The sequence below is a fragment of the Buteo buteo genome, chromosome 6, assembly GCF_964188355.1.
Source record: "Buteo buteo chromosome 6, bButBut1.hap1.1, whole genome shotgun sequence".
Lineage (NCBI taxonomy): Eukaryota > Metazoa > Chordata > Aves > Accipitriformes > Accipitridae > Buteo > Buteo buteo.
The window spans coordinates 27,617,396-27,634,500 of NC_134176.1; positions in this window are offsets into that span (position 1 = coordinate 27,617,396).

Here is a 17,105-nt window from a genome sequence, read left to right on the forward strand (position 1 = left end):
TGGCTGATGTAGCTCAGGCTCTCGTTTTTCTTATTGTTTCTAATTTCATAGCATGGCCAGACACCCTCATCCAGATGCAGCCAAGCTGGATTAAACCATTCCCGCCCTCACTAATGTTATGTCCTCAGCTTTGTTTGAAAAGGGGACATGGTGTGCCACTCTTAAACTGTGCAAGTCAGAATGGTATAGCTGAAGTGACTACGTTTACCTAAAGTAGCGGAGGAAGTGCTCCCACCATCTACTTCTACTAGCAAAGCTATGAACACTTCCAATGCACCTCACAAGTGTGAGGAGGGATGGTATCATTTTTAAGCAGCACACAACCTTAGAAATAAAGCAGTTTAGGTGAGTGGAGCTTAATTCAGGCACACTGCTTTGCAAATACACTTTTGCTGCTTCAACAGTAGGCTCAGATCCCCTTGCATGAGGCAGAACCAGCGGGGATCCCAGGGACTTCATGCAGACTTCTGCACCCCATTCTTACCATCAAAAGTGCCAGGAGGCACAGTGTGGGGAAGCTCTGCATGAGGTGACTGAGGTCCGCTGGGATTTCGAAAATCAGCCATGCCATCTCTCAGGTGGTGGGTTCCAAAACCTCCCTGAAGCCTGTTCCTTCAACTTGCTCCTTCGCAACTCCAGGTCCAAGAGTTCACTAAAGGAGGTGCAGTCACACAACAGTGCAGAGATCCACCTTGTGTTCATTGCTTCTGCCTTCACACTTCTCTTTGAGAGCACTGAGGAGCAGAGGAAAAGGAGATACTTGATATAGCTATACAGGTGCCAGCCTACAAGTAGTGCAGCTTATGCTGCACTGGATCTGAACCAGGCTGTGGGGACACCACTGTTGTAGGAGGGTTTATTTGCTTGACTCAAGCGTGGGCCTGAGTTGGCCATTTGTGTCTGCACCAGTAACTCTCCTAAGTAAATCGACACCTGGTTTTATGAGAACTTTCACAGTTATGCTCTTTGTCTGCATCAGTTTATCAAACTACTCACTTCAGTATGGCCATTTTTGGACATCGGACATCCTACTTCCATTTTGTTTGCCATTTCCCCAGTTTTCACTACAGCTGAAACACCTGAGTATTCACCATTACAGTACCATAGACAAAGGACTCCCTTTTACAGCGACCATACACACCTTAATGCCAACCATAGGGAATGGAAGAATAAAGCAGTAATCCTTCCCTTGGTTGTTTCCAAAGCTGAATGCATTATCTCCTCATTAGAAAACATATTAAATTATGGCATAAAAAGATGGGATGCAAACACCAATGTTCAGTGCAACCTACAGCATGCAATGACATTGGTCTTTTTTGCAGTTATCATGTAGGAATGTATCAATCTTAGACTTTCATTAATTTAAATGAAAATATCTTGCATTCAAGAAATGAAAGCTACATAAAAGCATTACAAAAAAAACTTGCTCGTTGCCAATGAACTTTATTAAATCTTAATACCAACTGTAGCTGAAAAAATGCCTGCAAAATTCAATTACCAGGGAAAATAATAATGCTAGATTCTGAAGGAGTTTTATTTACTAATGTCCATAAATAAAAATATTTTCATCAACATAAAAATCCAGTGTGTTTATCACAACTCAGTTTATTTTCATACTCCATAGACATTTCCCCCATGAAGTAAGGTTCTTACTGTTTTATTTGTTCTTGTTACTTTTTTTTTTCCATATAAACTCAATTAGGAATTTTTTTCCTACTCATTATAGTTAATTTTCTTTGTTAGCTTAGAATTTGAGCTCATGCTTAAATCTGAAGAGAACCATCTGGATCACATGCCTGGAGAACTGAAGCATGAGGATGAGAGGGGAAAAAGGAAGGAACTTTCTCAAACTTCAGACAGCATTTTGCTTTAATTTCTCTCTTTCACCACGGCTATGTTTTGTTGCAGTAAAACGAAGCACTCACAGGAAAACAGAAATGGTAAAATCATGTACTTCTAAAAATTACTAATAGGTTCTAGATATAACTCCAAGTACACAAAAAAACCCTACATTCAGAATACTGAGCCAGGAAAACTAAAGCATTCATCACTCACTGGCAGTATGGCACCAGAAAAATCACAAGTTTGAGTAAAATTTTCAAAAGAGAATACTCCCACACTGAGGAGAACTGGACTTTTTGTTTTTACAGAGAATAAAATTAATCTGAAAGCTTTCTACAGTTCAGAGAGTAAACAGGAAATTTAAACACCCTTGAGAAGTGATATTCCAAATGAAATTTTGTTTTTAATGGACTGAGATTTTATTTTAACCTAATTAAAATGTTATTATCTCATTTAAACTCCTTTCAGCTTTTTGAGTAAAGTAAAACACAACTTCTCAAAACAGAAAAGAGCTGTTTCAAAGCAAAGTCAAAGTATCCTGTTCTGTAAACATCAAAATAGAATGCAAATGAATTCTTTTATTTTGCTGGGCTTTTGTCTAAACAAGAATTCACTGACATGGGCATGCTTCCACAAAACGTCTGGGTTTAACAAAAACAACATTTTTGATAAAAAAAAGCTTTTGTCCAAAAATTTCTGATTAACACTAATCATACTGTCTTTAAATGAAAGTCAGATTAGCAATCAGCTACATCGCAGATTTTCAGATTTATATAGACACCTGAGTATATAGATAGTCCCCAGCTGGAATATTTTAAAGTATGTAAATGTATACATTCCTTTTGAAAATGAGAATTAGCCTTCTAATCCTTTCAGATACTTTTGAGAAATTAATTTAAATCTGATTTTGCTATCCCATTTTGAACTATCCTTGTTTCCTTCTTTCTCAGAGAATATGCAGAAAATTCTCAGTTTAAGTTCAACAATTTAATTTTTTAATTATATTTTGTTTAAATAAAGATTGTTTTGGGAAATCCTGGCAACTATTTCCCAGAACAGAAGGTAGGAAAGATTCACAATTCATGTTGGACTGTGTTTTGTCATTCCTACTTGACAACACAGAGTCACATCAGTAGCTGGACTAATGGATCATTAGGGAAGGATTGGAATATCAGCACAGTTGGCTCTGCTCTACTCTTGGCTGCCTTGTTTGGTCTAAACAAGTAATCCATCTGTTGTTATTTTCCAAAATGTAGAGGAGGAACAAATAACCAGAGCTAGGGAGCTGCAGTTGCCACAAACCTCCTGGCTGGACTAAGCTGGCTGCTCTACATGTTATCCCAATTCCCAGCAACTAACAGAAAACACTGCTAGCGTTTCTAAAATAACCAGCTCTCTTCATCTATCTAAGTGTAGCTTTCATTGCTGCAATATTTCAGACCACCTCAATATTTTTTGAATGCAGCAAGAGTATGTTATTCTACACTTTGCTATAGTATAAAGAATACCAGAGAAATTGAAACAGAACAAAGCAGCAGAGGAAAAAGAAAGAGGGTGGGTATAAAACTATTTCTTCCAAGTTTCCAGAAGAAATAGCCACCTGCGTATGGACAGGCTTGATTTACCTCACTGACCTGTATATCTCAGTACATAAGTCAGCCATGTTGTTCACATTTCATTTTCATTCTGGCGCATCTCCACCATTCAGTGTTTCCAATTTTGTTTCAGACAGTCAAATCAGTACACCTACTAACAGCTGTCCCAGCCATTGTAACCCAACATTTCTGCATGCAGCCTGCACAATCTCACCAGAGACACGTTATCACCTCTTCAAGACAACAAGCTACTTGTGTTCTTTCATTTGCATTCACTTGCCTTTCTCAAAATAAGAGTTATATGGTCACCAGCAACTGCAACAAATCTTGAGTGGGCTCTGTGCCTCCCTTCTATCTGGGGGAGAATCTGTGAGCTGCCACGTGGAGGGTGTCATGCAAGATGTGCTTTAGTTTACCAAGCTGATGTGTTAAAAGCACTTCTGTACATGGGCCAGAAATGGACAGATGTTCTCACAGAATGCACCCTGAAATGCTTCACAGAGAAGGGCTGCTAAGAGAAGTACTAAGAGCTCAGGATTTCAAGTCCTGAAATAGTGCCTAACTGCAGTTCCTTTATGAATGCAGCTACATCGGTATGGCTCAACATTGCAAATGCTCACACTCCCAAATCCCAGATAATGGCAGCAAAGAGAGAAAAGAGTCTGCAGTTTGTCAGACAAAGATGGTAAGGTATAACTTAGGTGGTAAAAGCCATCAATACCACAGCAACCGCTGGAAGCAAGCAAGCGACACAGTGCCACCTGGGATCTCAGCAGTGCTGCAGACCCAGCCTCTTCTATGACTTGCTGCAACCACCTCCAGCTCTATTTTAGCACAGCTGCTACCCCAAGAGTTGCAGTCTTTGTAAGCCTTCAGAAGATAGTTGCCTGCTCTCTTCTACCATATCCACTCCAAAGGATGGCCTCTCCTGATCAGGAACAGGGCTGTTAGGCCCCCTTGCACTGACCCAGCCCTTTTACACAAACCTCTGCAAAGCTGTGAGAGCAAGAACCCCATCCTGAGATGGAGAGCAAGAGCTGAAAAAAGTTGACTGTATAAATACAGCATAGTCATACCCACATTGCTTGGATTTATATCTCCAGAAAAACAATCCTCTATCTCCTGCCCTTTTCCTATATACATGTCCCATTTACTTTTTTTTTTTATTAAATATATTCACCAGAAGTTTCACATTTACGTTTTAAAATCTGACAGACTATTTGCAGTGTCCCTTGATATGGAAATAAACACTGCGATACTTAATGAGATTAGGTAAGTCAGCAAGTTTTCAATATTGCAGGAAAATAAAATGTACTTTTTCCTTGCGAGCTCCTGAAAACAACCAGGAGAGAAGCATGGAATATTAGATAATGTTATTATTAGAAAACAAGGCTAATGGTTCTTGTACTAATTAGCTCCCTATTGAGACTACCTTAACACATTTGTTCTGCTTGATACACAGTTTAGTTACTAAAGAGCTAGTCTTCAATGATGCAGGTTTTCTTTCTTTACTTCATAGCTTCTGAATAGCTCTAATTAGAATTCCAGTACTATTTGGAAAGCCTCTAGCTAAATAATTACCAGTTTTCTGAGATAACTGGTTATTTAAAGACTAGTGTATGAATTTCTCATTAAATCAGAGTCTATAGTTGGTAACTGCATGGACACCAAGCTTGTCAGAGTCATCAGCATGTAAACTAGGGCCAGGCAAAAAGTTTAAAAAGCACAGATAAGATACCATTTGTGGTTTTTAAGTAAGTACAAATGGTTTCTTATTCATACTTTTCAACTCTGTCCTGATAGAGACTGGCTATGAAGATTATGCAGGACACCACCTCCTACAGCTGCAGTTAATATTATACATTTGCTGCCATAATTCCATAAAATAAGGACACTAGTGAAGTCATGGAAGAGTGTATTCTGAGTTTCGTTTCTGCAAACAAGAAATTGTAATTTATCTCACCATGAGCAAGGCAATCAGTAAGGGCAATGTTCGGTACATAAAGCTGATCTTAGAAGAATTTCTCATCAAGCTTTATGAGAGAAAAAATCGGTTACAAAGTCTGGGAAGATGCAACAAAATGAGCTACACTAAACACACCTACTGTTTTCTACATGGATTTTAAAAGCGGCAGCATCAACCTGAAAGATAATTCTTTAAAAGCTTTATCACTTATTGTATCAGTGGTTTACCCAGTTAGGATGGAGGAAGATCATTCCAAAAGGATCAGTGACTAGAGATAGGGATGAGGAATACATCCATTTCTTCCGTTCAGTAATTTTCCCCTTCTAACCAGGCCACCATTATGGCTGCTCGCACCGGGAGGCCCCCAGGGCTGGCCAGGGGCAATAAGACCTGGAGGTGCCATCAAGGCCCCGACAATAGGAGCTCAAGGGACAGCTGGGCTGGAGGGACCATGGGCCAGCCTGGCAAAGCTCTCGGGCCATTCCCCTCGGCTTTAGGCATGGTGGGAGGGGAAAAGGAACCTACATGCCAGTTATGAGGATATTCGTGTGCATCACCTCAGGAAGAAATGTCTCCTTGCACTGGAGACAGGCCAAAAAGCTCATCCCTGCCTGGAGAGCTTGTCCCTGCGGAAGAGAGTATAACAGTGTGAGCAGGACACAGCTGCTGGGCACACCACATCCATGAGACGTGGGCGAGGGAAGGGCCTCCTACCTGGATGCAGCCACGGTGGAACCAGGCATGCTTGCAGAAGGGGCACACCATGGTGGTTTAGGAGGTCCTGTTCTCCACCAGTTGCATGAAGATAATGCATGTGGTATCGTCCTCCTGAAGCACCTCCACGGTCTGCTGCGGGTGGTGCTCCCAGCAGAATGAGCTGAGGGAAGAGATGGAAAACATGAGCAAGGCCAAGGTTTACAGGAGGCCATCCACAGCTCTGGTCAAGGCTTCCCCAAATGCTGGAGAGGCTACTGCCTCCCTGGGACATTGGGTACATGTCCCTCTTGCTACTCCTTTTCTCCCAGTATGCCCCCCACCCAAAAGCATGAGACACCAAAAGGTCTCAGCATGGTCTCAGCAGATGTTTCTATGAAAACACCCATCACCTTCCACAATGTCCACTGGCCCTTGGATGGATACTGGAAGACAGAAAAGCCCAGGAGCTCATCAGGGCAGCGAGACAGGGGCCAGCACAAAATCTGCAGAAGTTAAACTTGCTGAGAGTTAAGACCATGTATGGACAGGCAGTGCTGAACTGCAGGCTGGGTGAGATGCAATAGTCCTCATCTCAGACCTGATCCTGAGCAAGAAGCACAAAGAGCAGAAGAGCTGCACCCCAGGTGTGCTGTGGCTCCTCAAGCATTTGACCGGGGCCATGGAGAAGGGCCGGGGACCAGCCCCGCAGAGGTGGCTACTATGGCTTCTAGAGCTATACAGATGCCATGCTTGGGTGGCCACAGTGGAGAACCAGAAGAGAGCTCAGGAGAGCAAACCCTTGAGTTCCCCTGGGTTGGAGGATGCACTTGGAAGGACCAGATGGGGAGGGCTGGATCTCCCGCACACAGGGAATGGGGTCGCTCAGCAGCACTACCATGGGGAGGCTGTGCTGGGATCGATGGGGGAGGAGGTGACATCTGCCAAGTGGCCAACATCAGGGTTTCACAGCTGCAGACTTTGGGTGCCCCTTTGGGGAAAGCTGAGGGCAGCCCCCAGGCAGCTCACCATGCAGAAGACCATCGTCCTGGTGCGTCAGCCCGCCAGCATCCAGGTCAGAGTCCGCACAGCAGCACAGCACGCACTGTGGAGGCAGGCAGGGAGGGAGCAATGGGCGGCAAGCATCATCCCTGCTAAGCACCTCCGGAGAGGCCTGGGGAGGTCATCCCTCCCCATACCACAAGCCTCCCTTGCTGAGCACAAGACAGGCTCTGCACCGGTGGCCTTGGGGAGCTCCTGCCTCCCTCCCTCCACCCTGCCCCTACAGCCCCTGCCCTGCCCTACTCTCTGGTTTCAGGGAGCTGTGGGGATAGTTGCTCTCACCATCTTCCCTTGACTGGGAGGCCTTCCTCTTCATGGCAGTCATGCTGTAAATTGGTGCCGACAGCTCCTCTGCCAACCCTGAGGGAAGAGCAGGAGCAGGGCGTGACTCCAGCACCTCTCAAGGAGCCTGGGAAAGTCTCCTCAAGGGACTCCCCAGGACGGTGACGAGCAGGAGGAGACAGGCTGGCTGGGGAAGGGTGTCCCCAGGGCTCACAAGTCAAAGTGCGCCTGCACAGTCCTTGAGGATTTGCTGTCACAGCCAGCGCCTGTCCACTCCACAACACATCCCACTCCTGCTGAAATGGCGTCACCGGGCCGACTCTAGCCCCACGCTCTGGCCCAAAGCAAGGCTCCCTCCAGCTTCCATAGCTCCCACTGTCTCCATGTCCTCATCTTCCCCAGCCCTCCCCAGCCTCCTTGCCCGCACCAAGCTCTGGGCAGCACCTGGGTGAGCTGGAGGAGCGTGGACAGGGAGCGGGCGCTCGCTCTGCTCCATCCCCAAGGGCTTTCCCGGGCACTCAAACTTGTCCCAGGCCAGGCCAGGAACAGACTGATATGCCAGAGCCTGGCAGAATTAGCCCAAGCCCTGCTCCCCACCTGGGTGCCAGGGCCACGTGCAAGCCACTCAGGCACCAGCAATCTGCTCTCCCCTTCTCATCCATGGGCTTCAGCTCCCAGGACATCGGCCCTCACCTCCGGCTCAGCCCACGCAGCCTCCTGGGAGCCAGCAGGGCCAGGACACGTGCCAGGGCTGGGCATCAGCACCATTGCCAGAGGTGTTTGTAGCCAGCCGTATGGGTCGTGATTCCTGAAGTCCTTTGCTGAGACAAATGGGCCTGGGCAGAGCCCCAGCAGCCCTCTCCACTGCTTGGAGGAGCCCTTGGTCAGTGCCATCAGATCTGGGGCATCCCTCATCCCCTGGAAGCTCAGTGTCCCTGCAGGAGAGCTCTGCGTCTTCCCTCAACACCCCCGCCTCCACCTCTTTGCAACGCTTTCAGACACCTGGGCAGACCCTGCCCAGGCATTCACCTCCACCAAGGATGTGGGGAATTGCTCCTTTGCAGACTTACCCCTCTTCTTCCCACCGCTCCCTGCCTCCCCAGTGCAGACACCAGCTGGCATCGCAGCCCAGATATACTTTTGCTGCAGTGCTTCTTCCTCCTTCTCCTCCCAAGCTGGCTTCCTGCAAGAGAAGGAAGGAAAAGACGTGAGCCTCCCCCAGCCCTGCCTTTGCTCAGCAAGCACCCCTCCTGGAGCTGGGGCAGGGTTTGTGGCACCCCTGCCAGCGGGCCTGTCTCCTCCTCTCCTCCAGGCAGCCCCTTTCCTTGGGAACAGCCTGGCTGGGGGCCCTTGGGCCATTTCCTTCTCTTTTAGGTGAGGTGGGAAAGAAGAACGGAACCAACATGTCGGGTACAAGGATCCTCGTGTGCATCATCTCAGGAAGGAGCACCGCCCGGCCTTTGCAGTGGGGACAAGCACAAAGGCTCATCCCCACCCAGAGAGCTTAGAGTATCTCTCCAACATTCATAGCCACCTGACATTTTTGGGGAAGAGGGACAACAGAGAGGAGCAGAACCCTGCTCTGCCCTGCCCTTCAGACAGCTTTTTCCTCCCTTTATACCAGACATTTCTGTTGAAAAATAGTAGATGAAACATCCTGCTATTAGAGATGAACCTCTGTAGATGGAGAGCTCATCTACACCACACAGGTCTATCTGGGGAAGTTACTCTGAAGTAAAACAGCATATGAGTTTCCAGTGCATTTTTTTGTTTTGTATTTTCTCCCCATGAGAACAGCCTTAGTAAACAGTACACTTATGAGACCACTAAATGAAGTTGCACATACTACTTGACAAAACCACTTCACTGCAAAGTTGTTCATATGTTATAAATTTACATTTTAGGAATTGTAAATAAGCTCTTTGGCACACTGTATCACTATCAAACAGATCAGGAAAAGCTGATAAATAGGATCGCTTTTCCAGTAACAGGTCAGTCACACTATTCTAGTTTTCATAAACATGGGAAAAAGGAATGGCAAGGGAGTGAGTATTCATCATTCTATAGCTTTGACTCAAAATTTAGTCAAGCTCCTTTCACTGAATTTAATGAATTCTGAATACAGATTTTAATGTCCATTATATGCACATATGCACGTATTCACAAAAAAAACAGAAGACTGCAACTCAGTTAAGAGTCTCACCCAGCAGAGAAACCAGGGTTGCAGCTCTGAAAATGTCTGATACCTGCTTTTCTTTTATTAGAGCTGACAAAGACTTGCTCTGGAAGGTCACAACCTCTGCTTGCTACTCTAAGCTTGGGGTCGGGGGGGGTTTTCCTCAGAGCGAAAGCACTTTACCTTTTTCACTCTTTGCAAACAAAGCACTGTGTCCATTTTGAGAAGGGGGCAAAAAAGGCCAGAGAGGAGGAATGCCTCATGAAGCAAGGTGTGGCCACCTTCTAGCTTTTCTGTTTGAATTCCAACAGATAGCAATGATAAGCCTTTTCATTTTGCAACAAAAAGAATTTACTGACTAAAAAGAAACATGCTGTAAAATATAGCTGCTGGGAGCAGTTAAGAGGTTCCACACCATTTGCGTTCCTTTTCTGAATGCCTCATTTTGACGAAAAGTACCTCAAAAGCAAGAGAGAAAAAAAATCAGGACAGGAAAGGGGCAGCTATTATTGCATGTGTGTATACATATATACATGGGGGTATGCTTGTGCACATGTTCATATACATGTGTTTACATTATCATATTACAGTTTTATGTTACGCAAGTGCTTGTGAGGTATGATAATCTCAGTTATCGTTTTATTCTAACAGAACTGTATGTAGCATATCAAAAAGGAAGTGAGAGAACAACACTGTCAGTTAAACCCGAGGCATTAGAAAACACCGATATAGCACAATTCTAACCACACAAGGGTTACGAGAGCCAGAGGCTGCTGGTGTAGCCGGTTTGTTACCGGGGAGTAGAGCTGTTCCACTCAAGATTGCAGACTGCCATCTTCTGGTGGTCTGTCTTAAAGTCACACTTTGTAAGACAGTCGTCTTTTGAGTAAGGTGACTTAAAACACCACCTTTATTCACACTGACTTCTTCAGAGCACATTTTGCAAGCCCATTTTTTCCACTATATTTTTTTCCTGATATCCCACGGAATGGCTCAGGTTGCATTCATATCACTTTTCAAGGTTTGGTCTGTTGCCAAATCAAATCCAAATTCAATTTGTGTCCACATGAGCCCGTGCTCAAGCACTGGCTTGAGCCATGGGTTTGAAGACATAACAGGTAACTTGAGCTAATATTCTTTCTACCCAGGGATGCTCCTACCTTAAGCATAGTAGATGGCCCAGGTATACCATGGCTTACCAAAGGGCTCACCATACCAGCCTAGACCATCTGGTGTTCCATCTGCCCTTGTGGCAACGGTATACAGATGGTGTTACAAAAAGAAGACAGTCAGAGTGTCCCATAGTAAGAAACATCTTTTGTGTTGAGTCATAGGCAGCCTTTGCTCAGCAATGCCTATATAGCACTGCGTGGGCATTATACCCATCCTGCATCCTACTTCTCACAGTGTGCGCATAGAAAGTTCAGGCAGTTTTATAGTTGAGCTGGAACCTGGTTTTGGCTCAGCCTTATAAAATGCAGTACAGGTGTAGCATATGCATAAATAATGTGAAAAAATTGACATATTTCCCATTGAAATTAGAAATGCATTACCCACAGTTTTCTTACTCCCTTCCACTAGGGTGTATTGCATTTGTTTTAATTTGTTGAAAATGACAAATCTGCTATCATTTGGCACAGCCTTCAAAACAAAATATGTTTCTGAAACATGTTTCTTAGGGAAAAAATGTTGAGATAAAAATAACACAGAAACTAAGATTCGATTCATCTCCCTAACCACTCAAAAAGAAAATTCACTTTCATATGCACACCCAGAAAGGCAAGACTAAAACCTGATTGCTCTGCTCTAAAACTACAGACTAGTGAAAAGCCCATAGCAGCAGCAGTAAGATTATCCTTCTCTATGAAATGTAGTTGCCAGTCTTCCCCCACTTAAATGAACAAAGCCAGCAGTGCATTATAATTTACTGCATTATTTCAGGCCCAAGAAAAGTAAACTGAAAACACTACAAGCTTAGATATAATGATAGACCACTTGCATTCATTATATTTTGACAAAGAGATTTCCCAAATTACCTTTTAAAACTCCCGGGTTTTCTTCTAAAGACTAGCATCTTTCCTGCAAGGCTTGTTTTCTACTATAGCAGTGCAGAGTTTGGTTCACTTTCACACATTTTTCACTTTCACTGTTACAGCAATCTTGTCAATCTGCTATCTCAGCCATACAGTCTTCAGCTTCAGCTACAAATTTATTTTCTGAATTGACTGCACTTCTCATATGTGGCCAGTTGGGAAGGACTTGTATTTTTTTGACAGGTATCCTTCCCAAAGACTTGCTTCTCAATTAAAAACAATCCCACACATACACCCAAACTATCTGAAACTCAGAAGAGTGGCCGACACTGGAGTTCAGCTGAGAACACAATGTTTTTATTTGCTTCTGTTCTGTTTTATTTACTGTTATTGAAGTTTTCAGTTTGTCACTTTAATGTCAATTTTCTTTATTATTGTCCTTCTCTGTAAGCTACAAAAGGCTATGTACTTGTTCATGCTAACTCCAAGGTGAACCTAAATATTTTTCAGCAATGATTTCAAAAGATTATTTTAAAGTAAATTTTATCTACTTATTTTACAAAGGTGGAGATCTTGAAGACATAAGGAAATCAATGACATTCATCATCTCAAATTCGCGAAATAACAAACTGCAAAATTTGAGCCCCTTACTTTTCTCTCACCGGCTACCCATCTCACTGCCACTGATTGTCACATTCTCTCTCAGACTAGATTATTAAAGTGGAGATATACTCTTGCTATGCAAATGGTTTTTTGACTTGAGTTGTAAATAAATTAGATTGTCTCATATAAACTAAAGCCTGATCAATAACTTTAGGCAAAGATCTGCTGCAAAACAACTGCAAAAACCAAAACAACTTCCCCAAATTTATAAATAAACTAGTTTCCCACTTTGTTTCAAGAAGTACCACTTTCCTTTGCTTTTCAATGGAGGTAACAAAAGATCTGCTTCATCATCATTTTGGTGGTGCATCCCATCCAAGAGTGTAAATTTTAAAATATTGAAGGAAAATGCTTTAACATTCAGTTGATAGATGTATGTAGGTAACTTACTATTCTGTGAAAGGTTATTCAAAACTTCCCATTCCCTTATTGGGCTTCAAATGGAAATATTTGCTTTGGTCCTTTTTTTATAACAAGTCATGTACTTCATTCTCCATTAATCAAACAGTGTTACCTGTTTCCCAGTAATGCATGTATTATCAGTATTTTAAAGAGGGAGGAAAAACCTGAATGCAACTGAGGTTCCTTAGTAACTGTTTTTTTCTAACTACAGTCTATCAAAAGGATTTTCTAGAAAAAGAGAATGAAAGGAAATAAATGCAGAAACAATGAAGCTCAGATTATAATTTTAAATCCAAAAAGAACTAATATGATCACATAGCAAAGGACAAGAGCTTCTCTTAAACTGCATTTGTGAATCAAAATCACTTTGATAACCCCCAGTATGAAAATTTACTGAATATATTATTAGCAATGGAAGTAACCTCAGAGTTTAACACCTGTCCCATACTGGGTTCGGCAAAATTCAGAATGCCACAAATCTACCGTAGTCCCTACCAACAGGGAAGTTCAAGTGCAACTGTTCAGCCTGCAAAATACAACTGCAATTTATCAGTGGAACAGTGATTCTTAGAGTCACTAATGACTCTATTAATCAATTTTTTTAAAAAAGACATAAAAGAAGTGCTATTATACAAAATATTCCTACCTACTTTTAAAAGCCTTTAGAAAAAATAAAATTTCTTTTAGGTCAGAAAGGAAAAATAAAACAAAGATTTGAAGGAAAAAGGAGCTGATAATCTATTTTTCAAAGAATGCAGTAAGCTTTGATCATGCAACTTGAAATTTTCATGTTCTATTGTGCAAATAAATTCTCCATCCACTTTCTTTAAAAACCATCTAACATGGTCCCGGAATTGTGAATGACAGTGATGCTAAATGATGAAATTGGAAATACAATGGAACACTAGCCATTTCCTAAGCATTGTGTAATAGATGAAAAGCTCTAAAAATTTAACTCCATGCAGCCAACCATAGAATTAATAAATATTCAGTTTTTAAGTATTAAAAAATAGACCTACACCATTCAGAATAAAAAAAATTACAAGCAGAAGATAGATTACAATAGCCCGTATTATTTAAGTCAAGTCACTCTACCAATAGTGAATGATTGCATAACTGGATCATCATGATTGCATCTGGTTTCAGTTTTTAAATGTGAAGATAAAAATCTTTTATGTGTCCATTTCTGTTTGATGTTCAAGAGAGGTTAAACTAAAGAAAATTTACATTGAATATCACAAGAAAAGGATCCAAGGAAAAGGCTCAACTTCTCTTCATTCTGAGTTAAGTTTGATGATGCACTGTACATGATGAGGGTACCACTATCTCACAACCCATCAGCAGGTAATTTGTAAGGAGGTCAAAGAAAGGAAAAGGCCATAGAATCATGCATAATTTAGCAATTTCATCAATAAACAATTCTTCAGATAATAAAAAAGAGGCATGTGGAGAAGGAGAAAGGGAACAAAAATACCACCAACACCATCTTGCAAGCAAACTTCGATTTTGTGTGCCTATAGGAAACTAGGTAAATAATCTCCCAATTTGCATCAACCACCATGATAATCACGCATGGAAATACAGACACACGTATATTTATACTTTGTACATTACACTTGATCCACTTGGGTAAGTGTTGTGGTTTAACCCAGCAGCCAGCTAAACACCACGCAGCCGTTTGCTCACCCCCCTCAGTGGGATGGGGAAAAGAATCGGAAAAAAGGCAAAACTTGTGGGTTGAGATAAAGGCAGTTTAGTAGGACAGAAAAGGAAGGGAAAATGATAATAATGATAAAAGAAGATATAAAACAAGTGATGCACAATGTAGTTCCTCACTACCCACTGACTGATGCTCAGCCAGTCCCCGAGCAATGGGTCTCCATCCCCCGGCCAACTCTTCCCAGGTTTTCTTGTTCAGCATGACATCATATGGTCTGGAATATCCCCTTGGCCAGTTGGGGTCAGCTGTCCTAGCTGTGTCCCCTCCCAACTTCTTGTGCATCCCCAGCGCCCTCACAGGCAGGGCAGTGAGAGAAGCTGAAAAGTCCTTGACTCAGTATAAACACTGCTCAGCAACAACTAAAACATCGGTGTGTTACCAACATTATTCTCACCCTAAATCCAAAACACAGCACTACATCAGGTACTAGGAAGAAAATTAACTCTATCCCAGCCGAAACCAGGACAGTAGGTAATGATACCGCAAAAATAAATAAAGTAAATAAATAAAAAAGAACAAGAGGGGAGAAGTAGTGAATAATTATTCAATCACCTTGGACTTCACAAACTTATCTTCAGTAACAGTCAACATTAAAGGCACAAAAGCAAAACCTCTGAAGAGTAAAACTCTTTACAGAAACATGTAGCTACAATGGTCTAATCAGACCTGACATAGTTATTCTGATTCTTGAATTCTGTAATAGTCACAAAGAATTCTTCCTATTTTGTGTTGCAGTCTACCAGATTTTTTTTATTATTGTAGTGTGGTAAAACTAATACTTCTAAAACCTATTACTAGCATTTTATATTTCAAATTACTGGAGAACAGAAAAGCAGAAATTGTTTTTTGATCATCCCATGGTCATGTGTTTTAATTTAATTTTAAGAAAAACTGTCATTGCAAATATATTTCTAATAAGTAATGCTCTAATGTATAATACTAGAAAAAAATATTAATATGCAACATCCTACAATGTCTAGAAATAATTTATTGATTATATCTATAAACATTCATTTTTAAACATCAGAGACACTCATCATGAATAAACAAAAATTAAATACAAATTTTTTTGAACTTGTTCTAGCTTTTATACATCTTAACTATGATGCATCTATTCCAGTCAACCTTATCACCACAGACCTTGCAGGTGCATAGTCTCATCATGCTAGATATTAAACAAGACAAGAGGATAGTCAAGGAGAGTAGGGATGAAGTCAAATGCATTACTGAGTTAACTGCTTTTAGCTGTGATAGTCTGAATTTCCTTTCCACAGTATTTTTTTTTTCAACCCAGATATCATAAGGTGACAAGCATAGAAATTTTTACAATGTAATGTGATATTAGAAATGCAAAATTTAGATACCAGAACAAAGCTAGAATTCCAGTCATTGTCTATCGCCTTGACTAAACATACACTGCATAGATATGCAAGAACAGATATTTTTACAGAGCCTATAGCAATGTGTTAAGTACTCAGAGACAATAAAATGCAATTCTTTGAGACAAAGCAACGACAACATTTTTTACTTTCATCTCCATAGCACATAAATGAAAAAATCACTTAACTCCAGGAGTACAAAAAAAGGTCAGTTATAAAGTTAAATGGACCAACGTAACTCTTTAATACTGATTTTATATAAATTAGATGATTTAATTTTTATTTTATTCTGAATTATTCTCTACTATCTAGGGATTATTCCACATACAGAACATTAAGTAATTACAGGCACATATCAGCATGTGTTAGGTCTATTGTTTTGTGAAGGTCCCTCTCACCTTTCCCTTTGGCCTTTTTTTAAGAGGAAAATTGATAGCATTTTACATATAAACCTAACCTGAAATTACACGTACAATTCCTATACCACTGGGATTATGCATTGAAGTGCCATTTGTGCCTTTAGAAATCTTTTCACTGTATGAAACCACAGGACTGCTTGCATGCTGAATAAGACCTTAACATTCCTCTTTCTTCTTTTTTCTGAGACAAAGGCATCTGTTTTGCTTCATCCTTTTGCTATCTGCACCATACTATGCCAAACTTGGGGGTTTAATTTAGTACATGGGTAGGGCCTGACAATTTTTAAATTTTGGTCACATAGATTTACATTTCAATCTCCACGTTTAGGTGAGAGCCTGTTCTTAAGCCCATTCTTACAGCTTAGAACACAAAACTATGATCTATTATTTATGCATTTTTACCTGTCTCTTCAAGCTGGCACAGCGTAATATATTTAATTGGAAGCAAGTAGCCTCAACTATTTACTCACAAACTGAATCATGTCCTTTTCAAATTTCAGTTCTTGGTGTAGTTCTCACGCACTGTAACAGATAGACCTTGCACAATGGCTTCCCCCAACCATGTGAGTGACAGGGAATAGGAAACCTTATGAAGAGGTATAGAAGAAAGATCAGGAAGAAAGTGAGACCTAGTTAGCAGTCACAAGCATTTGGTAGCCATCTTAGAATATTTATTTCCCAGATGGTCCAGGTGACATATAATTAGCATCACTGTAAGCATTTATATCTGGGGGGGAAGGGAGAGTGTACTCTCTTTTATCCTTCTATAACCAATACAGTTGAGGTCTTTTGCCTATAAATTCCTCTTCTCTGTCCTTCATTTTGCAAACAACGCAATCAATTATCTCTTGACACTAACAAATAAAGAACAAT